Source organism: Pezoporus flaviventris, unplaced genomic scaffold (assembly GCF_033815535.1).
Source record: "Pezoporus flaviventris isolate CSIRO_AGI_PZ_B2104156 unplaced genomic scaffold, CSIRO_AGI_Pfla_v1 ptg000040l, whole genome shotgun sequence".
Lineage (NCBI taxonomy): Eukaryota > Metazoa > Chordata > Aves > Psittaciformes > Psittacidae > Pezoporus > Pezoporus flaviventris.
Genome location: NW_026892588.1, coordinates 9,615,755 through 9,640,933, shown reverse-complemented (window position 1 = coordinate 9,640,933; position 25,179 = coordinate 9,615,755). Strand labels below are relative to the sequence as shown.

At 43.8% G+C, this 25,179-nt stretch overlaps 1 long non-coding RNA gene across 1 annotated transcript; it reads right to left on the bottom strand.

The window, feature by feature from the left end:
* Window positions 1-16,206: 16,206 nt before the first annotated feature.
* On the bottom strand, window positions 16,207-24,798 carry LOC133275419 (uncharacterized). Its single transcript, XR_009745512.1, has 3 exons — window positions 23,300-24,798; window positions 21,546-21,635; window positions 16,207-16,565 (listed from the first exon to the last, which is right to left on the bottom strand). It is a non-coding gene; the product is annotated as an uncharacterized LOC133275419 (long non-coding RNA).
* Window positions 24,799-25,179: the final 381 nt, after the last annotated feature.

Here is a 25,179-nt window from a genome sequence, read left to right as displayed (position 1 = left end):
GATCTTCCATCCTTGGCACCTTCATCCACTCTTTGTCCATCATTTAAGGCCCTGAGCCAGCAAAGGCTTAAACATGTCCTTCCTCTCCAGCTTCTGCACAACTCTTCACAGGCTTATACTTATAGCCTGGCAACACAGGGTCATGCAAATATTACTGTGATTATAGGCAGTCATCTGTGCAATATGAGCAAAAGTTAAACATGTTTAGCCCTTGCAGTCTGTTAACTGTGGTTATGGAGGTACCTGATCACAAAACAGCTCTGTAGTCTTGCATCCCTTCTTTAAGGACTTGAAGAGTGGAGGGAGTAAACAGGTGATAATTTGTCCTTTTTGCTGCAAAGTGGCACCAAATGCAAACATACCTCAGAAAGGGCTGGCTCTCTTACTGCCCTTCTAAACATAGGCTGTGTACTTGGAGCAGGCGTGTTTTCTCCCAAGGAAAGATAAGATTTCATTATCTTATGATCCAGGCAGTCACACTAAGTCAGCAGACCCACTTCTGGAGTGCCTCAATCAGTAGATACACAGCATATATGATGGCACCAGCTCTTAAATCTACTGGGATGCCATCTCCAGCAACCTGACTTTTAGGGCTTCGAGTAAAGGGGACTGATTCAGCCACTGGAGGCACATTCAGTAGAAATAGCTGATGTCCCCCCAGTTTTAATCCCTAGTGCTACCTGCAGAACTATGTTCTGACAGAGATTTACTGGGGCAAAATCTTCCCCCCCCCCAAAAAAGCCTGTACCTCCAGACCCCAGTAGCCCTAATTAATAGCGCTCAGATGACAGGAATGCTTCTAGGAGATCCCCTTGTTCCTCCTAAGGAGAGGCTGGAGGGATAAGGCAAGGAAATGGAGAAAAGCATAAATGAACCCCCCACTAGGTCTTCCTAAGGAGATTTTAGACAAGATCACCTACTAAGGAGAGGATGGATAGAAATTTTCAGGGTCTAAAAGATGACTAAAAGCTCAAATAAGGTCAGATTTTTCAAAGTTGTCAAAAAGCTGCTTTTGAAAAGCTTTCTGGTTTCCTCTGTTTCTTCTCTACCATTCAAAATCTCTCTATGGGTTGCTGAAGGTGAAAGGAGCTGAGCCACGGATGCCACAGAGGGATGCCAGTGAGGGAGCTCTCTGCGCTGAGCTGCTGGGTGGATTTGTTCCCACTGTTTTGTGTCTGGATCTCAGAGCTGCAGCCCAGACAACGAGCATTCAATGTCCCAAGCCCTGGGGATGCTGCTAACCTTGTGGTGCCATCAGGTGCATACAAAGCCAGGAGCCCTTCTGCAAAAGGAAAGCATTGGAAAGCTAAAAGGCGATTATAATATTCCAGGGGGAACATTTTTGCTTAAAATGAAAATAAACAGAACTGAAGGATTACAAAACAAAACATGGAACATTACATGAAGCAATAATTGCCTCCTATTATTTCTCTGCACTCACCAAAACAGCTATTTAGACAAACAAAGGAGCAAAGAAAGGCAGAGACCAGTACTGAAAGTTGTTTTATCTCTACTAATCCCCACTGCTTTGATAAGTCTATAATAGGATCATTCAGCATCTCCAAAATGCGGTGTCTAAGGAAATTCCTCTTTGCAGGCAGCTTTTGCTCAGGTGTCTGTTTCCAGCTCTCAGTGATGGGGTGATACAGTGACTATTAGGCTCTGGGCACACAGTAGTGGAAATAAAATGCCCCTGTATTTTGCACGATTGGAAAAAGAGAATCTTGTGTTCCTTCTTTAGCTGAGATTGCTTCCAAATATTATTTTACTATTGTTTTGTTAGTCTCTCTTTTATGTTGTTGGCATTTTAGTTAACATGAATGGTCTTCAGTCAACTTTGGATGCCTTTGTTCATATATAAAGTAGCTTATTCCACAAATGTTGACATTCACCTCACTTGCACTGCATTAAGTTGGGATAAAGTAGTGCACTAGGCACCAGACCTGCACTACACCATACCCGGCTTCTGGAAACAGAAAATATCCTAAGCCTATAGAAAGCTCTGCTCAGTGCAATGTCTTTTTGCTTCTCTATATTATCTTTTTTCACACTCAGGATGCTCACATGGTCCATTTTTTATGCACTCTAAAAAGTATGAAGACCACGCTTGGTCCCCAGCCCATGGTCTTCATGCATCTCCTCCCAGCAAGGACCACATTGCTATTGCTGTTGACAATGTCCCTGTCCCTCATCTGCTCTTCTAACCCACATGGCACAAGCAAGAAACCTTAGTTTGCCTCCAAAGTATGCTTTTCATCAAAGATGCAAATACGGCGGAGACAAAAAGGTGTCTGGTAGCAACTTCCCAATTAAAGCTGTGTGATCTAAACTGGTTATAAAATCAAGTATATGGTTTTGGCTTTACTTAAGTGGTTGACCCAAGAAGAGACATCCCTCAGAGCTAGCCTGTCATTTTTGTTCAGCTTTTTCCACAGAATTACTTTTTGCTAATTCCAAGCAGTGCAAGAAACTCACCTTTGCCTGAAGTTCATCCACACTGTCCTATTTTTTTCCTTTGTTGACTAATATTTCTCTTTAAAAGAAAAACATGATCTGCCTATACAAAGTCAGCATAGATGGATACCTGGAGTCGATTTGGTGGAACGTGGCGGGTTTGGGTACTTTTTTTAATGTTGGATTTAAGATCAATTTTAGCTATTATTTGCCATATCAAAGTTTATGAGCTGTGCACAGAAACTTAATTGCATCAGATTTTTCTGTCAGGAGCTATGCTTTTCTGTCAGATTTTATCTTGTAACAAAGAATGGTTCATGCACTGCTGCTGGCACATAAGAATTCATGAGCAGCTGCTGGGGAATAACATTTTCTCCATAAGCTGCTGAACTTTTTACCTGTACAGAGCAGTGCTGCCATTGTGCTAGCACAGAAATAGGGCATAAAACACCTGCAGATGACCCCAAAAAACCTCTGTTGTGCAGAAGTAGGGTTGCACTGTAACCACACTCTGTCTCAGCCAACTCCCACAAAAAGGAGGTGAAAATAAACTTCTCACTGTCTTACATATCACTGGTGCTCCCCTACCAAGGTGGTGCCGCTCCTGCAGATGCCCATCTCTGCAGATCATGCAGTTGCAGTATCCCTTAAACAGAGAAAACAGCCTCCTCATTACTATCCTTTCTCCTTGCACACAAGCAACTGCTGTGCCAAATCTGCAATATCAATGCAGGAAAGGGAAAATAAAGCAAATATTACATGCAGAAAGTTGTCCATGATGGAAACTGTTTAGGACACATGCTGAGTTGAGATGGGTTTCAAAACAGATACTGTGTGAACGTACACCATACACACGGACAAGAATGCAATATTTATTGGACAAAGTATTCTGTTGAATCATTGTGTGGTTTCCTCCATAGTGGAAATGAAGCAGTGGGGTGATGTGTGGTGACCCTCCACAAAGAAGAGAAGAGGAGCTGCAGCTGGAAGTAGTATTGTCAATTTTACCCCATTCAAAGAGCAGGAGGGTTGATGCCTTCACACCAGGCACTGGTCAATGCATATTGCAAGTGGCAGTTCCCACCCCAGAGATCATGCAACCTCATCTCCTGCTGTTGGAGAAGAGAGCTTCCAAGGCTCTGGTTTGTATTTACAGGGAACAACACGGCTGTTCCAAAGAGTTTATTCCCTGTGAATGTCTCAGTAGCTATATGCTGGTGACTGTTCCTATTCATAGCAATAACATGAACTGAAATTAAATATCAGTGACCCATCTTATTCAGCATATCTCTATTTCAAATCTGTATTTTGTAAAGAATATTGAAAGCATAATGCAGAGCCTTCAGTAACCTGCTCTGCTTTATTACACAATCTGCACAAGTTTTCCATTTTTTTTGAATTGGTCACTCAGTCATGCTAAACATGGCAGAAAAAGAACAGGAAATAAAATGGACCAATAAATAAAAGCAAGGTTTCCAAAGCTCTTCTTACTGAAAAGAAAGCTAGGGCATTCTTCAGAGCTTATCCAGGAGAAAACCACCTTAGTTAGAATAAAATTGTGCAGTGGAACAGAAAATAAGATGTTACTGCAAATGAAATGTATTCTTTAATAGGAAAAATTAAAGATGTCTTAGGAGATAGGATTGGCCTGTGGCCATCTCACCCAGCTCTTCCCTGGGAATGATGACAAGATAGAAATGCATGACCAGTTAAACCCACCCATCAAGGGGCCAGGCAGGGCTGCATGGTCCCGTTGCTGTTAGCCCATCTCTACTCACCCCAGAGCTTTTTAGTATGTTGTGAAAGTGAAGATGTTTAGTTTGCCGTGACATCTTATTTTCTGTTCTGCTGCACAGTGTTATTTTAACTAGAGCAGCCTGCTCTCAGATAAACCCAGAGGAACTTAATACCTGCAGAAAATCCTGCATTCAAATGTGTGTGGTTGTGTGCATGCTGGGGAGACAGGAGAGGGCTGTGACATCCTGTGATTCTCTGTGATGTTGCCTTGCTTAGGTTTCCCCTGAGCATGCAAGGATTCTTGTGTGCTTAATATGCAGGTTAGAAGGACATGAAAATGAGCATCCTTCCTAGCTGCCTGGGCTTGGGGTAGAAATACACATCTCTCAATCAAGACCCTAAACAGCCTGGAAGGAGGGTTGTTTTGTGTAAATCTCCATGATTTCTTTGTCTCAGTGGGACATGCAGCAAATATTCCTTTCCTCCCACCCGAGTGCATTCACCAGGCAAATCAGGGTGGGTTGGAAAGGTGCTGTTCAAATATCAGTTGTCACCTTGCCTCTCTGAATGCAGCATCCTGTCCAAAGACCAACTTCATCAGGTGATACAAGAGACCCAGCAAACAGCCTTGTATTTCCTTGATGTCCAGACCCTGATATCACATCCCTGATGAGATATTAAAGGTCTCCAGTATTTAGAAATCAAGACATAATAATGAATTTGTGCTCATCTTTGCATTTTCAGATCAGTTATTGTCACCAGCGCTGATAGCTCAGTGTGCATGTAAATGTGCATTACCTCCCAGATCTTGCTCAGTTCTTGGCCTTTGTAGTTTCCTGTATTGAAGTACTTCCTGGGTTCAATATTAACCGTATGAAAAGTATTGTCTTTGATTGTTTGAATCTCCCATATTTAATTGATTCTCCAGTAGTTCTTGCATTAGTTCTTCCATTACATTTTTCCTGATTCTCTATTCATTATACAACAGCTTTTCTGGAATGGTGGGACAGCAGAAGCCGTTCACAGTATTGGGGAAAAAAAAATAAAAACATAAAAAGAAGTTCAGTGTGCTATTGTCACAGAAACATCAAGCCCTCCTTCACATCAAGAATTAAATGGGTGTTAATGAATACTTACTGGTATTAATACCTCTTATTTCACCATTAGGAAGTGCTCAGTCCCTAAACTACTTGGTTTCAGAGCACAAATCAGTGTCTCTCCCTCGGGTGAGCGTTAAGATCTGGTAAAATGGTGACAAGACGCAGGTTGGAGTCCTTCTCCCTGGCCAGCTCTGGACCTTGGATCTGTGAGTGACAGAGCACTAAATCTGGAGAAGTCCATGGTCCATATTCTCCAGTGTCCAGTAACTTTCAGGTCTTCCTGAAGGTGGTTGTCCAGGAGCTAAGGACCTCTCCAGTTCATAGGCCATATTTCAATGCAATTACAAACCAGATCAGGAGCATTTCACTTGCTTTCTCTGTCAAAATCACATAGATTCAGATTTTGTTTCTCTTCTCAGGAAAATGAATTAATTATGTATTGATAATACTGCACAGTTCAGAGGGGTCTTCCCCCACATTCCTTTAAACAAATGATGACAAATATAAACAGAGACTCGAAGAGATAACCTGGGAATGGTACGATGGGATTTGTTTCCAGCCCCTGTACCTTGCCCATCTTCAAATGTCTTTTCAGTAGCTGTCTAGGCTGATTCTATTCAATTGCCTGTAGATTAAAAGCTTTGCTAAAACAAACATTCACCCAAGCACCAGACTTTTGCCTGGGACAATGACAGTACAAATAGTCCCCTCCAGGCACACTTTGAAGGCTAACTTTGGATCTTCCTCAAAGTCCCCAAGCCAGATGTAAAAATCTCTTTTAAACAGTATTTCTTAGCTAACATAACAGAAGCTGACTGGCATCTCACCTTCATCCCGAATGACTCCCAGGATCTACTTGAAGCAGACTGGCAGAAAACGCTTCTTTTTGGTTTCACTGGGGTTTCTTTTGGCCAGCTCCAAATTGAAAAAGTTCTGTTCCTGCAGAAAGGACATCTGTTTATCCCACAGTTTTGGTCAAACTTTCCCATCAGCAGAGACAGGTTTTGTTTCCTTTTGTTGGTAATCTCATTTAGGTTTCACTTGATCCTCAGCTGGTGCTTGTAATGCAAATAGAAAACTTTTGATTCCGAAAAGAGCAAAAGGAAACAGCTATTTTTCCTGGGTGTTTCCTCTCAGACTTTTTTAGAAATACCAGTGAAAGTTTACAAGTATTTCTGGTCAATCAAATGACTAAGAAGTGTTAATAATTCCTTTCACCACTTGCAGACATTTAAAAATGAAGTGCCTCCTCCAACCATGTCAACTGCACTTACTCCTTGAGCAGCAGGGCATACTGGCTTCGTGAAGGGGTGGTTTGTAGTCTCCAAAAGACAGTGCCTGTAAGTGTGGAGCTGAAGCCATTGCTGTTCTTAAGCAAAGTACAGAGGAAGCCTAGAAAACTATTGTAAACCAACCTTATGTTTCAATAACTGAGGGTAAATTACAGCATCCCTCCATGTATGCAGTTCACCTAAAAAAACTCAGGCTCCCCTTGTCTTTTTGTCACCCAACCCACATTTCTGTGAGTTATTCTGTTATTGAAAAGAGGGGGAACGTGGCCTCCAGCCTTGAAGTTACTTCTTGTTGGACAGGCAGAAATGCACCATGGAAACAGGACACCCACTCAAATGTTATTGGGCTCTTCGGGAATGGAGACCCACTCTTTGCAAGGCTCCTTTTTGTATGGCCCAGCCTTCTCTGGCAGGAGAAGACCCAGTATGGTGACTTCATATGGAGTATCCGGGGTTACCAGGGAATCTTTCACCTGGTCTGTACAGCACTGGGAAAGCAGAGGCAGGGAATTCAGCTGCTGGCTGTGTGACCCACTCATCTGCCTGATAATCCTGATGGTTTTCAAGAGATTCCTGTTTTCCCCTCCTGCGACATCGCAGAACATATGGGAAGTCTTGTGAATTGAGGGTGGCGTGTCTCACAGGCTCTATTCCACCTGCTGCACTTGTGTTTTCTGGGCACCTCTTCTTTGTTCATATCTGTGCTTCTTTGGAGGAGGAAGTTCAGCCTTTTGAGAACAACTTCAGCACAGTATTTATGTTTCTCCAACGGCAAACACTGCTGAGACAGTTAGCTCATGACAGATCTTTTTGACTGTTCCTCAAAAACTACAATTAATATTAATGGCAAATAAAACGCCATCAATGAGAATCACTCTGGTGTGACAGGCTCAATTTCCAGCCTATAGCATCTTCCCATTCAGCACATTAACACCGAGCTGACCTTTCAAACTGTCTCCATGAGATCAGTCCAGAAGGATGAATAATGGAAGAGCCAGAGGGTCACCCAGTTGTCTGTACTGGCCAGCTCAGAGAAGGTTTGGCCATGTGTGGCTGAGGTCACACCTGGCTGGCTGTGCCCCTTCAGTTCCACATTGACCCAGAAGGCAGCACAGGGTGAAGCACGAGCCAGCACAGGCCTTCCTGGCTCTGACATGGGGGACAGCTTCCACTCCAGTTATCTGCTCACCTGCACATCCTAGAAGCTCAGAACAGCACAAGAAACTTGTTCTGAGTTCCAATCAACACAGCATAGAGGAAAGCAGTCATGTGGAGGTCTCCTGGGGCTTCTCTGAAGATCCTGTTAGAATTCCCCAACAGAAAAGAAGGTCAGCAGGACGGAGACCCTGGATGACAAGGAAAACCACATATTTCAGGGAAAGAAGGAGGAGGTAGAGCTCTGCAACCCTCCCTTATAAACTGCTCTGATGGAAAGATGTACTTTCTGTGGCCATATATGCTGAGGACATCCCCCCAAAGCCTTTCCTCCAAAGCTAATGTAACACTGGACATGCTATGCTGCTTCCTTCCTTGTTCTGTTGCTTGGTCTCACTGAAAAAGCGGCAGTTTCTTCTTCCAAATGCTCTATGAGCACCATTTAATTGAATGTCAGGGGATGAGGCCAGACTCTCCCCTTGCTGTAGCTAAAGCTGCTAAAGCAATGTGAACTGGAAGACACAGCACAGAGTTTGCCCAAAGGACTGACTGCCTGATGACTTTCTTAACAAGACAACAACTCAGTGCCTCTAAATATGGGGCTTTTGTGGGATTCTGTAGCAGCTTCCCCAGGAGTGTGACAAGAGGGAGATGCAGGTTCCAGTGATGGCATTTTTCCCCTAGTACATAAAGCCTTGGTGAAGGTGAGGACTGGAGAGATGGAGGACTCCCGTGTTAAAACTCCAACATTTTAATAACCCATCATCCATCCTGCCTACACCAGCCACATCAAGTTTCTTCTCAAGCTGCCTGCCTGGGAAGAGGAAGCTCTTAATTATCCTACATACTACCCCCCCTCTGAAGAAACAGAGGAGAGATAATGCTTGAAAAACCCCTAGGAAAAAAAAAAAATAATATGGAGCTGTCTCTAAAGAGCTGCTTTCCCTGTGTGGCAGGCGCCTCATGGATTAACCTTTTGTATATGCAGAAATAGGAAATGCATAATTGAGCAGCACACAGACATAGCAACATTCTCTGTCCCACACACTGCGCTGCTCAGACTCAATGGCTCACTTTGCAAAACCCTCTTCAATGACACCTTTTAATTGAGATGCATAAAGGATGGGAGGTAAGGGGCAGTGAGCATTGCTCATCTCATCGTGCTTGGCTATATGTCTGGGATCTCATGCAAGCCAATATAATTCTGACAACAAAATTATACACAGCAACAAATCCGTTGGACAAAGTGTATTGCTGGTATTCACTTACTCACAAGGGTGGTGGTGCAGGAGGGAGCAAGGATCCTCCCTAGTCTCAATCCACCAGCACAATCTAGGAAGAAACCTCCAAAGAGGTCGTGGTAGTTTGATCGCTTCTCACAGATCCAGCTGCAAGATGTTGACCTCAGTCCTTTCTTTTCCCCAGCTAAGACACATCAGGAATATTGCCTTAGACCCCTAGCAAGAATTCATTCACTTGGCTGCAATCCTGTCCACACAGAACTGCTTGCAAAGGCGAACATGTGAGAGCAAAAAGTCAATCCTAGGAGAAACCAAATGAAGACTACCCAGAAAAGGCAAACTAGGTGAAGGCTGGAGAGACTAGAGAAAGAGAAATATCTTTTGAGCTCCTAGTCCATTGGATTTGCCACATATATTCTGGCACCTTTCCATCAGGTGCCACCGTGCCACCAGGCCCATCCTCTGAGCTGACAAATCAGATGCAGGTGTTTTTCACCAGCTCCTCTGAGCACACGCCTAACATGGCTCTCCACTGGACTGCCAAGTGATGCTGCTTTGCATAAGACCTCCCTTGCTCTCCTGAAGGATGGGAAGAAAACATAAATAAAGCCACCATGGACGGCAGGCTTGGCTGCCTTCCTTATCCCAGTAATTGCAAAGACTATGCCTGAACAAAATGCTCCTTCTTCTTGTCCACGAATACTTGTCCCAGACAGAAGCCTTAGGAGATCAAGGGACACAGGTCTTCTTGACAAGTGGGTGCATAAAGTTTTTCCAGTGCCACAATCAAGGTATAACAAAGATACAGGAAGCTTTACCACGTGAGAAGGATCTATAACACTGATCTCACCCAGACAGTGTTTAGCCTTCCTGGGGTATTCACTTATGGAAGGACCAATGATCACATATTCACACACTTACTACTCCACATACTGACTGTGAGGTAGATTTATCCACTAATTTCTAAAGGTTAGCTGAGTCCTCTAAGCATTCTCCCTGATCCTTACAAGAAAGAATCTGTGCTGAAGGCAAAGGTGAGTGAAACATAAACTCCTTCAAAGACAGTTCTGGTTTGATGCATACCATCAATGAGAAGAGAGTGGCCAGATAAGGTCTTCACTATCCAGATAGAATTGTTTATCTTTCTTTCCTAATATTTGTCATTTCCATGGTGCCAAGTCCCTCTCCACCAGTGTCAACTCATTAGACCTAACAATGACAAGTTTGGAGGTTTTTTTCCTCTAATGAATTCTCTTAATCTCTATTGTAATTGGACTCTGTTTACCTTTGAAAATGGTTTACAGCACTCCTGGTGTGCCTCTGGGCTCTTTTTTCTCTAGTCTTTTTTAGGGCAACATGGTAGAGATTTACTTTCACACTTCCGAATTTCTAGAATTAGTATGGATGTAGGAGAAAGACAAAAAGGGAAGAGACTGCACATAAACAAGGAGTTTCTGACAAAGGTTGTTTGATGCTCCAGCAAGTTAATGGCCTTGCTTTCCAACTGTGCAGATAAGACCTAAAATCCTGGTACAATTCACAATTGAGCCAGGTTAGGCAGTCTTCATTTAACTCTCCAGATATCTTCTAATGACTTCCTGAGTAAATTTAGTTCATTTTGTCTCTTCCCAGGGAGTATTTACCCACACAGAGCGTAGATACTCTTCACCAGTGAGCAAGGTGAAGAATTTTATGTGACAGCTCTGCCTTCCCTGGGATGGCGTCACTGGAGAGAAAGCAAGAGTTGTTCACAGCCCATGGAAAAGAGACTGCAACCTTATGATGTGATGGTTGCAATAACAGTGGTGTCACCTGCAAATCTAGAAACTGTGGTTATGTGTCTCCACTCCCTTCCTTTTGTACCAGAACGTGGGGCCTGTCCTTCCCCTGTCACCTCTCCTCTGAGCACAGTTTTAAGTCAGACTGGGAGAGCTCAATGGTGAGCTAGACCTTCCCTTCCTAAAGAGGCACTGAGCAATTTCATTACCCCCTGCAATGTCAAACTGCAGCTTGCTATCATCCATCCTTTTCCTCCTAGGACTGCCCAGCCCCTCCCTTCCCAGTACTGCTAGACCAATCTTCCTAAGGTAAATTTGCCATATTAAACCATATTAAATTTGTCTGTGTTATCTGTACTACCCCAGTGCCGGTTCAGGCAAGAATGATGGATATGGTCCTAACCCAACAGAAATTAGAGAAGTTCACACTACGTTTTAATAACAAATGCAGTGATTTGACATTGAATAATAGAGCTGGTCAGGTTCTATTAGTGGCAGATTAGACCATAATTCAATCTCATACCTTGCTGTTTTAAGCCTTTCTCACAGACTGTATTAAGCCTGACCCAGGTCTGAAGAGACAGAATGGAAGTGCTCTGTCGTACATGAGGATGAATTGCATCTCACGGGGACAAGAGGACAAAGCTGCATTCGGACCCCATGGGACCGCAGTGGCAGTGTCCCTGGCTGAACCTTGGATCTCCAATTCCAGTGCTCAAAGTCACCCATCCGTGATACAACTAAGCTGAAAAAACTTTTGAGTGGGCATCATGATATGGGGCTGCATGCACAGCCCCACACAGCTGATATATTAGGCTGCAAGTAGTGGGAATGCAGCGCAGATAAGGGACACATATAGCCAGAGGGGGCAAGCCAAAGGGAGATCCAACAGGTCCATCCCAGAAAGGGAGGGAGGGAGAACAACAGAAAGGTAAGTCTGCCTTGATGCAGGATGCTATGCTGGGTGTCACCACTAAAGGAAAGCACCTCTGTGAATGTCGGGGCTCCAAACCTGTCCAGGGAAAATGTAAGGCATGAGGAGGAGCCCCAGGTCATGGAGAGACAGACAACCACACTTTCTTCAGTGGTGGGGAGTCGAGTAGATATTTCCATGGCATAGCTAAGCACCACCTTGTTGCCATCCCATAACTATTTCTGAAGTCATTTTCCTGTGGATGTCTTCCTGTGGCTCTTGCTTACCTCATTCCTACAGCCTCCGGCCACAGAGTGTTTCCAACACTTTTTGAAGCTCCAGACCTGTGTTTCAGACCTGCTGTCAGAGTTTTATCACCCATGTACCTACCCTGCCTGTGTTTATTTACTGAATGAGAGTGTCATTGGAGAGCTGACATGGTGCTGTGTTCTCTGACTGAGAGGAGAATGCCGAATTACTTTAGCAATCATTTATTGAGTACCTAAGATACAGAAAACCTAACAGAGATAACAATGTCCTCAAGATTAAATTCTCCAATAGAGAGACCTCACTTAATAGTTAGGTTAGTAAATATTTTCTCATCGGTTTTCCCTCAAACTCGATCCCCCCACTCTGAGAGAGCAGGTGAGAGCTGGGAACACCCTTTCATCTTTACAAGATACAACAGACCCCAAGTAAAGCCATGAACAGCATTGCCCTGCCTGCCCACCAGGCAGAAAGCTTCCAGTCACCAAACCTCCCCCAACAGCCTCTGTTGGGCTTTTGCTGACTCTGGTGCTGGAGCAACTTTTGGTCTTTAAATGTCCAAGCTGGGGCAGGTACAGGACGTGGACTGTCACTTCAGATGAACACAGTCACAGAAACACCGAGGAGATGTTTTGCTTCTCTGCTGCTTGTGTGTTTCCAGCATCCCTCATGTCTTCTCTGACCTCCTTGCCAGGAGCTCACAGGAGCATCCAGGGGAACAGCTTTTGGGATTCATTTGTGCTGAACTTCAGGGGAAATTTGAACCTCTACAGCCACACAGTGAATATAGAAAAGCATAGACATTGGAAAGCAGTAATACAGATAGATACAGAAAAGCAGTCAGGAGGGTTTCTTTACAGTGAAACACAATTCCTGTTTTTTTTTAGCTTGTTAGCATCTTTGGGTTCTGCATCTTTCAGCTCTTGTATGCAGAAGGCAGATTCCTACTTGCCACCTGGACAAGGTAGCCTCAGACTACCAGCATCCAGAGACTGATGGCCTTGGCAAAAAAGGTAAAGTCTCTTCGCCATGGCCATCTCTCCTTGCTCATGAGAGAACAAGGATCCCAAGGGAATCCCCTGGAAGACACTGGTCCTGGCAGGAGACAGCTGGGCTTTCACCACCTCTGAATGGGAAGAGTACCAGGACAGATGACCTGTTGAGCTGAAACCCACCAGGAAAGCAGAGTATCAGTGCCTAGTTGAAGGCCCAGTGCTGGAAATGGCTACAGCCCCTCACTGCAGTGAAAGAAGCAGCAGGCAAGTGGAAGACAGAGATCTTCACAGAGCAAACCACCTCTGGGTGAAGGCAAAAGGGTGGCCAACTTCCAAGAGAACTGATGAATGTAATCTCCTCGAAGACAACAGTGGTGTTTGAAATCCCCCCAGGTAGCACCTGAAACACTGGTTATTATCACATCTTATTTGCCTCTGTCTCCTGGGCTGCAAGGGCCAAGGATGCTTTGCTGTTTTCCAGCCAGGATTCCTACATCTCTATGAACAGATGTGCCATTCAACACAGAGGCCAAAGATACTGCTCCAGGGCACAGAAACTGAGCTCTGCCTCTGGCTCCCAGACAACCTTGGGCGAGCCTTTTGCTCATCCATGACCCTACTTTGTGCAAGGGAAGCGCTGCAGGCAGCACTTTATGGAACACTTTGACACATGCTGATGACAAGCGCTGTACAAGGGCTGGCTCTTATGACTAATCTGGGAAAGATTTACTGAGGTTCCCCACACCGCAGCTCATCAGCTTCTGTTAATTGAACCTCTTCTGGAGACTTCTCAGCACAACAGGAACGTGACTGGCACTTGACTGCAATTACTCACTTTAAACAGATAGCAACATTAATGAAGGTGGGTCAGAGCCCTCATACATCTCATGAAATGGTCTTTCTCACATATACTTCCCAACAGAAGCACAATAATTGTGTTTATTTTAAGCCCACATTATGTCTCTTACAATAGTGCATGCAGCCTTCACTCTGCAAACTTCCTGGTGCAGAGTGAATAAATCCCTACCCTCACACAGACTACCACAGGCTCTGCAGGTTTTTGCTTTTCCACAGATGCTTCCAGTTTTCTTCAAGACAGTGTTTTCTGAGAGCAAGACATGCAAAGGTTCAAGAAAGCACCGTCAGATCAGATGATATATCAGCACTAAGTACCTTCAGTAGGTGTGTTGCTTCAGGATGAGCTCCCTTCCCCAGCAGTTTTGGGCTCGGACAACCAAAAGCTGTAGGAACCCACCCAGTATGAGGAAGCTGCTTTTGTGGTGTTTCTTGACTCTTAGCAGTGTCACCACCCCGACCAATGCTTACAATTGTACCTGCAAACCCATAGCCAGAAGCCTGTGTGGGTGCAGTCAGCAGACCAGTCTCCATCAGTGGCTAGGAGCCATCACGAGACTAGTTACCCAATGTGACACACTACCTGTGTCCTGCTGGATTTTTGCATGGGAATGGCAGCATCTCATGATATTCCCCTTGGGTGCCACCACTGCTCATCACTCCTTGAATGCCCTTCTATAGTCCTGTTGCCTTCAGTATGCAGTTACAGGATCCCTGATCCTGTTGGGGATGACAACACTCATTCTGTCAAGATGGCTCTCATATGGACGATGCCAAATAAACCAAATAATGCTCAGTGGTGGCACTAACCATGCCTGATGTGGGTATGTAACCGTGCTGAAGCAGAAGCTGGAATTACATTCCTCCAGACGAACATTCTGTAGGAGAGAGAATAGGACATGCTATTTAATGCTATGCATTAAAAAACACTTATCCTGCCAAAACCAACATTAGAATAGCACATAAACATTGTTGTCGTAATTTCCATGGAACTCTGGAGACCAAATGGGAGATCTTCAGCCTCTGGCAACCTGGAAAGGTGGAATGAGAAAACAAAAAGAAAACATCATATTGTCACGTCTCTGACATATATGAACTCATGCTGACGCATACATGCAGCTGGCATGGAAACAATCGGTAAGTGTGCAGCAACAAGTGTGCAACCAACTAACACCTCAGCAGGTCCCAGGAGATCTAACCCAGGGCAATACGGTACTCCTCATGCTTCCTTTTAACCAGAAACTGCTTGGAGGGTACAAATCCAGTCAACACACGAGCATTCCCAAAGCCCAGTAAAAGGATGCTATTTGCATTGTGCTTTCATTACTTTTTAGCAGCATCTCTAGCCCTGTCCTCTCCATCAGGACTTTGTGCCTCAGGGACCTGGGAAAACATGTAAAACAGGAAAAATACATTTTAATCCAGCCATGAGCCTGTCCAAAATGTTGGTAAGGAGGCAATCAGTGATGACACCAAGGTGAAGTTAAGTATTTCCAGTGGCAGCTTCAGGGAGGACAACTGGCATGGAAGGAATGTTTTGGCAACCCAAATCAGAAGCTGTAATGTCCTCACAAGGAGTGTTATAATTTCTGATGCTATTTCCACAGCATTGCAGCAAATACAGGGGTGCTGTAGTGAAATCTGTGCTAGCAGGGGTTAACTTTATAGGTTAGAAAGAACGAGAAATGAAATCTGTGCTGCCTTTTTCGAGTCTTTGGTGTATATGTAAATGTACTGGAGAAACAAAGGAAAACAAGGACTGATGGGTTGGCGTTTGGAGGAATTGACAGGAAAAATAATCAGAACTAACTTTTCAGATGCAAACCTCATCTGCAGCAGAACTGTGCCCTCACACCTGTTACCTGTGGATTATTTTTTAGTTTGAGTTTCAGCCTTTAATTAATTCAGTAGATGTTGCTGGTTATGGGTTTCTTCCCCCTCAAACCGGAATTAAGCAAGCAGCCCCAACACTTCTCCATAAAGAATATGCAACGCTGACATCCCTACAGTTCTTTGAAACTGATGGAAATTTGCAGAAGTCAATATTTTTAATAATTAATAATTTTTGATAAAAATTTATTTGTTATACAAAAATCTGGGGGGTTCCACATGTAAATACATTCATGTTTTTCCTGTGTGACTTTGCTAGTTATAAGCAACTGTGATCAAAGTAAAAATGTTTTCAGGGATGCTCTAGTGGACTGAAAAAGAAGGAAGATATCATGAGCTCCAGGTCCACATGGTCACTCAGAACTTCGTGTGAACATTAAATGAGCTTGTAGCCTCATAAGGAATAAGCCAAGAAATTAAGTGAGTCCTGACCTTCTTGCCTACCTACAACAGGGTTAATTGCCTGCTATGGTAGTCTTTACCTGCAAGCTCAGGGACAGCCATTAGGGCTGAGCTGGGTCCAGCTTGCTCTAACTTCTGCGTCTCTTCAACATGCCTGTGCACATCCATCGTCACAGTACAATCCCTCAGGAGCTCCTTGGGACACCAAGTGCCATTTGTCCCACATGGCTGACTCACAGTGGTTTGATGCCAGCAACTCCCAGGTTCAAGCATTTCGGAGTTGGATTGGGTGTCCAGCTTTTAATACAGTAAATGACATCTGGAAATCCATACTCCTTAAAGGACTTTTGCAACCTCAGGCTCCATCTCTGCTGTCAAATACACCAGCTTGCAGAAGGGGGAGCTTCCTCCCACTTCGTTCCATCTCTGCTTTATAGGTGAAAAGAGTCACCTCTGGAAACGCTCACACTGAGGGAGCCAGAAGACCTTAAAAACAAGGAGAAGAAATAACAGATTTGCCAGCAAACACAACAAACGCAGGAGGATACACACACAAGCATCCCTTAGCTGTACTAGCACTGCAAAAGGAAGTCAGCAATGCAAAATAGACTTGTGTACACTTTCCAGGCATCTCTCTGCAGCACAACTCTCGCATCTATAACATGGGAACAATGATACTATCCCCACAGCTATATGACATGAAATGTGCAAAGGGAATAATTACAGATTTGGTGAAAATGAGGCATTTAGTGTCCAGAGTCAGTCCTATGTATTAGCAAAGTCCATAAATCCCTGAAAGATTGAAGGTTTGAAAATATCAAAAGGTTGTTGAGAAATAACCCGTTCCTCTGCTTCAAGGTTCATACTCAGGAGATTGCTTTCTGTGGCTGCAGAGACAATATTTCACTGAGTGGGAATATCTGGAGTGAGTCCTCTTGGGACTTGGATTGAAGAAAAAAAAAATCATCATATTCAGTGCACTGAAGCATTTTATGACTGAGCTTCAGCGAAAGTCAATACCAACCATTTACTCAGAGACAGGAGTACTCGACGTGCACGTGCACAGTACAGGCCAGCTGTGCAGAGCCCGGAGGTGACGTATCTTGATGTTAACTGATCCAAAGACCTCAGTGCCTGTTATCACGCAACAAATAAAAGATTCTGAAGAGTGTTCTGATTTTAAACTCAATTACTCAAAGTTGAAGGCAGCACAGCAATTCTTATTATAGAAAAAGAAAAATTAAATCTATTGGATGATATTGAAATAGTGTGTGCATTGCACCAACCATTCAGAAATAGAAACCATTCTCTTGGCTGCAAAATCTTTCCTGTGCCAATTAGACCCCCCCCCTACTGAAAAGCTGCAGGGAAAACCTCTTTCCAACAAACATCTGAGCCAACCACCCTCACAATTACAAACAGAAGTCTCTTGCCTGAGCCCTTCTCCCTTTCCTCCCACACCTTCTGAGGAGCTCTGCACCTTCCCTGGGTAAAAATTGCCTATGGGGAATAGTTACCTAATGTCATGGAGCAAACCTTGCATAGTCAGAGGGGAGGATTCGCAGCACCAAATCTGAAACCTCAAATAGCAGCACAATTATACTCTTTACTGGTGCAGCTCCAGGATCATCCAGACAAACCATGGGCAAGCAGAGTAATTTTATCCTGATATGCCTGTCTAAACAGCAGATTGCTCTTCTGTAGTGTTCTCCCTCGCTTGTTAATTTAACGCTTGATATATAGGAAAAATTAGAATTAAAATGTACCCAGCTGCTTCCTTCATTCCTGACTCCATTTAGAAATATCTCACATATCCCCACAAAATGAGATAAAATGCTTGAGACACTTATGAGCCTGTATTTTATTTTTAGACAAACCTGTGTGATTTAGGATCCTAAATTCCAGCCAAGGCCAGGTTTGCACAGCTCTGACCACAGCACCCGTCACATTCAAATTCCAGCACCAGTGTGGGAGGAGAGGCAGGTCTCTGCTGCTTTGGGTGGACAAGCTCTTGAAAGATCACAAGGATGTGGGCCTGTGAAAAACAAGCAGGAAGGTAGGGCTAGCTCCCAAACAACAAACATCTGGAGTTGGATTTAACAGCTGACTTTCTGGAGACTTTAGGCAGCGTAAGTTACACAAGAGGAGTGCTGCTCCTCTAGCCATGGGGGCAACAAGGAAAAGAAACCAGATGCTTGGCCAGGACACTGAGAGCCTTTCTTTCTCTTCTCCAAGGCTCTCTGAGCAGCAACCATGCACACATGATGGCATAGAGAAGGTGCCTGACAAGCAAAAGTCATTCCATGTCTCTCTTGCATGTATCTGCAAGAGGAGAAAGCAAGGATTACACTGGACCCTCGTTAATCCAAGTAGCTGAGACCACAGGGACCACATAAGTGCAAGCTTGCACATCTGTCATATGCTTATGAGCCCATATCCTTCAGAGACACTTCTGAGTTTTTTTATTAAAGAATGAATTCTTGGGCTGGAAACAAAACAAAAGAAACACTCAGTTTAAAGCATTATGCAAGAGCCACAGAAGTGGCCATGGGTCAATGTTAAACTACCACCAGAGAAGTGAATTCTGGAATACTTATGTACCTCTCAACTGCTATGTTTGTTTTTTTCTGTGGCCAAGAAAACAAATGGAGATGTTTCAGCTTGGAGAGTGTATAGTGGAGATGGTGGGTAAGGAATGAAATCCATCCCTTTGAAAACCCATGGAGTTACAGCTTTGACAGTGAGAAAATGTTATCTGCACCCATCGGGATGGGAAGGACACAGGAAAGGAGGAAACATGAAGAGAGGAGGGGAAGAGGCAGAGAGAAAGGTCTGTGTTTAATCCAGATGAGTCGAGTGCAGGGAATGGACCCACAAACAGAACTTCTGGTTGTCCCAGCCCAAAGACAGGGTAGACTATGAAACAGGCAGGTATGGAAGTTTGACTGCTTTTCCAAGGCAGCAGGAGAGGGAAGTCTATGCAGAAAGGTGTCACCTAGTGCCTCCAAATGACTCATGGAGACCACAGGAAAGGTGATATCCTGGGAGAGGTGTGGAAGGATGGTGATTAGAGAATGATCTTGTTTTTTATCAAAACATTGCATTTCATACAGGAAAGACCAGCGATAAATCTAGGTTGGGATGACAAAAAATAGTGTTGGGGCAAATACATAAAACTTCTTGGTGAATCAAGTAATCAGTCAATCAAGTGCTTGATCAATAGAAGAGAGCAAAAGACTGCACCAAGAACTGGCAAAGAGGAAGATGATAAAAAGGAATGGACAAAGGCTACAAAAAATCGATTTAAGAAATGCCCAAACAGTCTATAATGCCTCTTCTCAAGTAACCAATGATACCTTCAAATCTTGCAGGATGTTCTGGGGATGAACCTACAGTCACCACTTGCTCTGGGGAGTACTAGTTTGTCCATGAAGTACCCATCTTTAAGAACACTGAAAGTTTTACATATTTATGGATTGGACAATACTGCCAGTGTGTGCCCAGAGAAGGACAAAAGCTGGTACAGCTGCATGAACTTATCACTTGACAGTCTCAGTCTGACCAAGTGTTTCCTTCTTTGCAAAAAGATCTGTGGACACTGACATATAAGCACCTTCGGAGCCAACTGTGGAGTTGGACATGGCATCACACTGATGACCTAGAAATGAGGACCAGGACCAGATGCTGGTAGTGTGGGGGCCGCTGGGCTCTGCCAAGGCCCATCACAGGACACCAGTGACTTCCTGGGGTGTCACAGCAGAAGTCAACTTGGCTGCAAAGACCTACAGCAGCCTGTGATATGGAGAAGGGGAACAGAAGGAAGTCTGATTTGACAGTAGAGCATAGTGCCAAGTGATCACAGCAGAGGTGAGCAATTAACGATAAAACCAAAATCTACATTTGTTTCTATTGCTGGCACAAAATGAGGCCATTGCCCAGTCCGCATAAAATCAAACACCACTTCATCAGAAATTAAAAAGCAGAAATTCCTGTGTTTGCCTGGGTCAAAGTCTAAACTGCAAAAAGCTCATGTAGTTCATCTGCAGGGACAGCTGCCCAATATACATTTGCAGGGTATCCAAAGCCTTCAGCAGAGGCATGTGTATCTCTGAGATGATGAACCGCCGGGGCTGGTGGCTCTCTAACTGCCTTCAGTCCAGCTCCACTCACACTCAAGGGACTTGGGGAGCCTGAGGTTTCTCCAGTTCTGTTCCTATTCAGATCCAAAGGGATTCTCCAGCTTTCCCAATGCCAGATACCACAACATGACCAGACTCACAAACATCAAGCTCCAAAGTCAAGCAAGGAGGTTTGCAACAAAGAAAAAAAGCCTGCACATTTCTAAATACATCCACGTAAATACATGTGTCTTTGCTGCACAGCGAAAAGAGATACAGTCCAGTTAGAAAAATAAACCCTCAGAAGATCTGCCCTTTTAGGAGTTAAACGCAACCAAAAGTTCTACCTGCCCATGATCAACACAGTTTCCAGCAAGCTCTCCTTGCAAAACTATCATGCCCTCAGCCTCCTCAGTGCTTTCTCACAATTCAAATTCAACAGCTCCAATGAGTATCTGCAGTTTCCTGAGGAAGGCATCCCAATTCCCTTCTTTTTATTTCTCTTTCTCTGCTGTGTTACAATGTCCCACTGGTTTTGCTGGTATAGATATAGAAAGTTTGCTACAATTTCTGTGCTAAGAAAGCACGCAAGTAAGAACCTGTGTTAAAGCTATCAAGGCAGGGATGATTAATTTGTAGTTAACATCCATTTACTTCATTATCCCTTCATTGAAGCTTGACAAACGTGAAAGCAACAATGAAAAATACAAATTAATAGGCGCATCAGCACTGAATGCAACCTACTATACGTTTAATCCCCACAGAAGTGCATGCAGATGTGTTAGATCTTTCCTAAGAACCTTTTATCCACCTTCCTGTCCTTGGTTTTAAATCTATTTAAATTTAAAGAGATCTATTTATACACACACATGTCTGTGTGTGTGTCAATACATATGCATGCGTATGTGCAGAGCAGAAGATTTTCTCAACAGTTATCAATTAAGGCTGTGAAAACCACTTTGACTAAACTAAAGCACCTGCATAGTTTGACCTTCTGGATGGTTTCTTTCCAGGCAGCAGTTGCTCCCAATGTCGCAGTAAGGGAAGTAACCCTGGGGGTCCTGTCCCCACTTAGCCCCACGTTGAAGGGAGTGGCTCAGCTCCATGCGGAATGATCAGTTGGGAGGAGAGAGAAACGCATTAGTGCCACCTCTTTTCACAAGAGCATCAAGAAGATCTCACACAAAATGGAGGGATGTTATCTGAGTGGAAAGCAGCTGCTTGCCCGCTTTTATGTAGGCATCTCCTCCCACCCTGCAGCTATTTGAACATGAATGTGTGGGCTGTGAGGCCTAGAGGTGATTCAAAAATTATGCTAAAGCATCTTTGTGCCATACCTCCTTCGTACCTCAAGTCAGACTATGTCGCTGCATCAGGGTGAATATACACAGTGTGGGGTTGTCCAGCGCTTGCATATCCTCAAGACAAAACTGAGGACCTGTGAGGAAACAGAGAATTTCTGTCATTGTTACATTCTTCACTGAAATCTTCTTGAAATAAATGCTAGTAAAAGAGCTACTCATCTACCCTTCAAGGTGACCTGCAAATGAAGAAAGGTGGATTTCTAGCCTTATTTTTGGCTTAGTTACAAAGGCCTGAAAAGTTGGCAGGAATTTGAAGCAACGCTGGGGTTTTTAATGCCACCTTCCCCATTTTCCTATTTTATTTTCTTTCTATTTTCCTGATAGAAATTTAGTTCTTACCTTCCCTGACACTCTATAGCCAAAGAGAGAAAAAATGAGATCAAACCATTGCTGAGGACTGACATTGGTACATCTGAGAGAGGAACATACGGTCACACCACCTCCTGGTTTGCCTCCAAAGGAGGAGAGGGAATACTTTTGGCTGCAGGGGGGTTATTTCTAAGAGGGGAAGAAAACATTAATTTGCCTTTTGTTGGCCCCTGTTTAACTTACTGATCTAAAGAAATCTTAGGTGAAAGTAAGTTTCTGATAAAGATCTAATTCCCTTTCTCCTTTCCCTACCTGGCTGGGGAGTTCCCATATAAGTAGGGTTGGATGGAAAAGGAGAGGGGGAAAAACCCTTGCCTGTGTCAAGAAACAAAATGACTCACACTAATAGCTCACAGGGAAGGAAAGAGGCAAACATTAAAAATGACTACATGAAAATTAGGAGAAATTACAAGCAATTAAATACTCTAAATCAGAGGTCTCTAACCTTGACGAGAAAAAAAAATGCTGGAGAAAGCTCAGATGTGATAGTGCAGTTACAGCTAAGAGATAAACCAGGGAAAATAAAACCTGGGCAAGTAGGGTGCAAGTACATTTCAGTCCTCCTTCATACCACAGTGGGTTTGGTTTGCAAAGCTTTCCTGGGGGTGGACTGCTTTGTGTGGTTACTTCGAAGCCAAAAGACCTAAAATCATTTTGAACCACCAGGAACATGACCTCTTATGCTGCCCTGATCCTGCTTTCCCTCATGCACACGACCACAATGTGACAGCCTGGTCTGCACTCTGCTGGGTATGCTTCCTAGTTTTCCAGAGGCAAAAAATTCCTTGTGGGGTAAGAGAGTTTGGACACCAAACCTGTCACCAACTGATAAAATTGGACTGGGATATTCTAAAGGATTATCCACAGATCTAGGGCAAAGAAACAAACAAGCCAACAAAAAGTCTGATTTAAATGAATGTAATATTTATTTTGTATTTTTTACTTATTCCTGTTGGGAGGATGTGTCCATCATTTCTTACTCCAAAAGCCCTCACTTATTTCCATGCCAGTATGATGACATTTTTCACAAATCTAAACTTTTCCTGCTGAAAATCAGCAAGAAGAATCCTGGGCTGAAGCTCTAGACAAGCAATGACAGCAAAAGGTAGGACCTTTTCCTTCCTAAAGGCAGGACCAGGGCTTCCTAACAGGGGTCTACTCCCCTGTAAGCACTGAGCTCCTCAAGTTTTACCCACCACCACACAGCCTAAGCAATGTGAGCATGCAAAATAATCATGGAAAGAATACATGGGATGGTAAACTGAGGAAGGAGAAGGGTTCTGAGAGCAGAGCTTGCTGTATCACATGTATCTCCTCATTTCACACAGACATCATTTGTAAAAGCACAAAACCCCAGCGATTTACTTACCGACTCTGGCAGTGGATGCCACGCAGGACTTTTCTAAGCACAATGGAGGACTCAAGCAACACCACTAAGCAAAGAGCTTGGGAGAAGCCGAGCCCCGTTTCCGTGGCCCAGGAGTTGGGGTGCCATCCAGGATAAGGAAAAAAGACAAATTAAGCAGCACCCTGAAAATTACTCAAATTAAATAAAAGTGCGGGACATCAGTTCTTGCTCCAGAATGGTGAAGTTAGACAGGTTATTACAAGCAGGCAAGACGCAGTCATGTTTGATTTCCAGCAGAAACGAGGTTGTGAGTCCCCGATGGGTCAATGGAAAGGGGAGCCAGGCTGGGCCTCCTCTGGGGACCTTCTCCATTGAGAACCACAGCAGCAATGAGATCCTCCAAAAAAGTGCAAGTCCCAAATCAAAAGTCAAGCCACTATTAAAGGAAAGACATTTACAAGATCTAAAACTGTGCTAACCAGAGGTATTGAGACATTGGAACTAAACCTACCTTATTCCCGCTAGTGGTTGCATTTTAAGGAAACCTTTTAAAAGGATTATCTTCAGGAACTCTCTTTCAACAGCCTTTCCTTTAAGAGTCCTTCATGGTGATACTCTTATTAATTATGCTGTGTGATATGATTATGCATTTATTCAGGTATGGGTTGGAAACACGAAGCAGGGTTAACATTTGCAAGTGTCACTTACAATAAGGGATCTGGTAACTCCAGCCTTTGATCCGGTTCACAGTTGTACAGGGGATCTGCACGGGGCAGGCATCCATGAGGTAGCTGTTTTCACCAGGTTGTTTGATCTTGGGGTGATTGGCTGGTTAGTTTATTTATACACGGATTTGAAAAACAGAATGGTGAGGACCCCCCAAGCCCTGGCTGAGGCTCTTCTTAATGGCAGCCATGAGAAAAATTACATTTGGATCTATATCCATATGTAGCTGAAGATAAAGATGTATATTTTTATCTGTATATATAGGTATTTTCATATCTAGCTGTCTCTCTATTTACCTGTTTTTAACAACAAAAAGGCAACTCCTTGCACAGCTTTTGATTCTATGTTTAGACCACAAAAAGAAATTATTCCGCATCCCTCCAGCCTGAAGGTCTCCAGGAAATGATGGATGATTTAGCAGCCTCCTCCATCTTTGGGTGCACAGCCTTATCCTCCTTGTAACTATTCCTGCGAGTAAGGGCCACCATGCTGAGAGCACGGGAAGACAGAAGCCACCTCCTGCAGGGTACAGCCCTAGCAAGCAGCAGCCAGGGGAAAGAGCTCACCTAGGGCAGCTTTGCTTTAGTAATTGAAGCTGTTACTAAGAGTGAAAGAGGTTTGCTCTCTGGTCACTACTTCTATAAAAGAAATGGCACCTCAGGTTCAGGTACCATCCCAAATGCAAAAAACACAGATGTGGCCTTTACATTGTGAAGGTCTGAGGCCATCAGGCTGATTCCTGCCCTCCAGTATTGCACTCCCTCTATATGTGGACGGAGGAGGCTCTATGTGCCTCAATGCTCATAAAGGATACATGTTAAGAATGTAAGAAAATATTTTATGTTTAAATACAAACATTCTGCTCCTATTGAGAGAGATGTTGCCATTGCATGTGCATGTGCATAGGGATCATATATATTGTGCATATATACAGCTGGATGTATGTTTAAATCTACTTACGTGTACTTACGATATATGAATGCTGTAAATATCTGTACAATATGTGTATATTTTATTTTAGAGGCACGCACATAGGGAGGGAATGAACTGTTTGTACAACATAAGTATAGAGACACAATACATACATGTTGAGCACACAAACTCCGCTCTATATATATTATATATACACATGTAGGGGCATATAGAACATCTGTATTGCATATATTATTTACAGA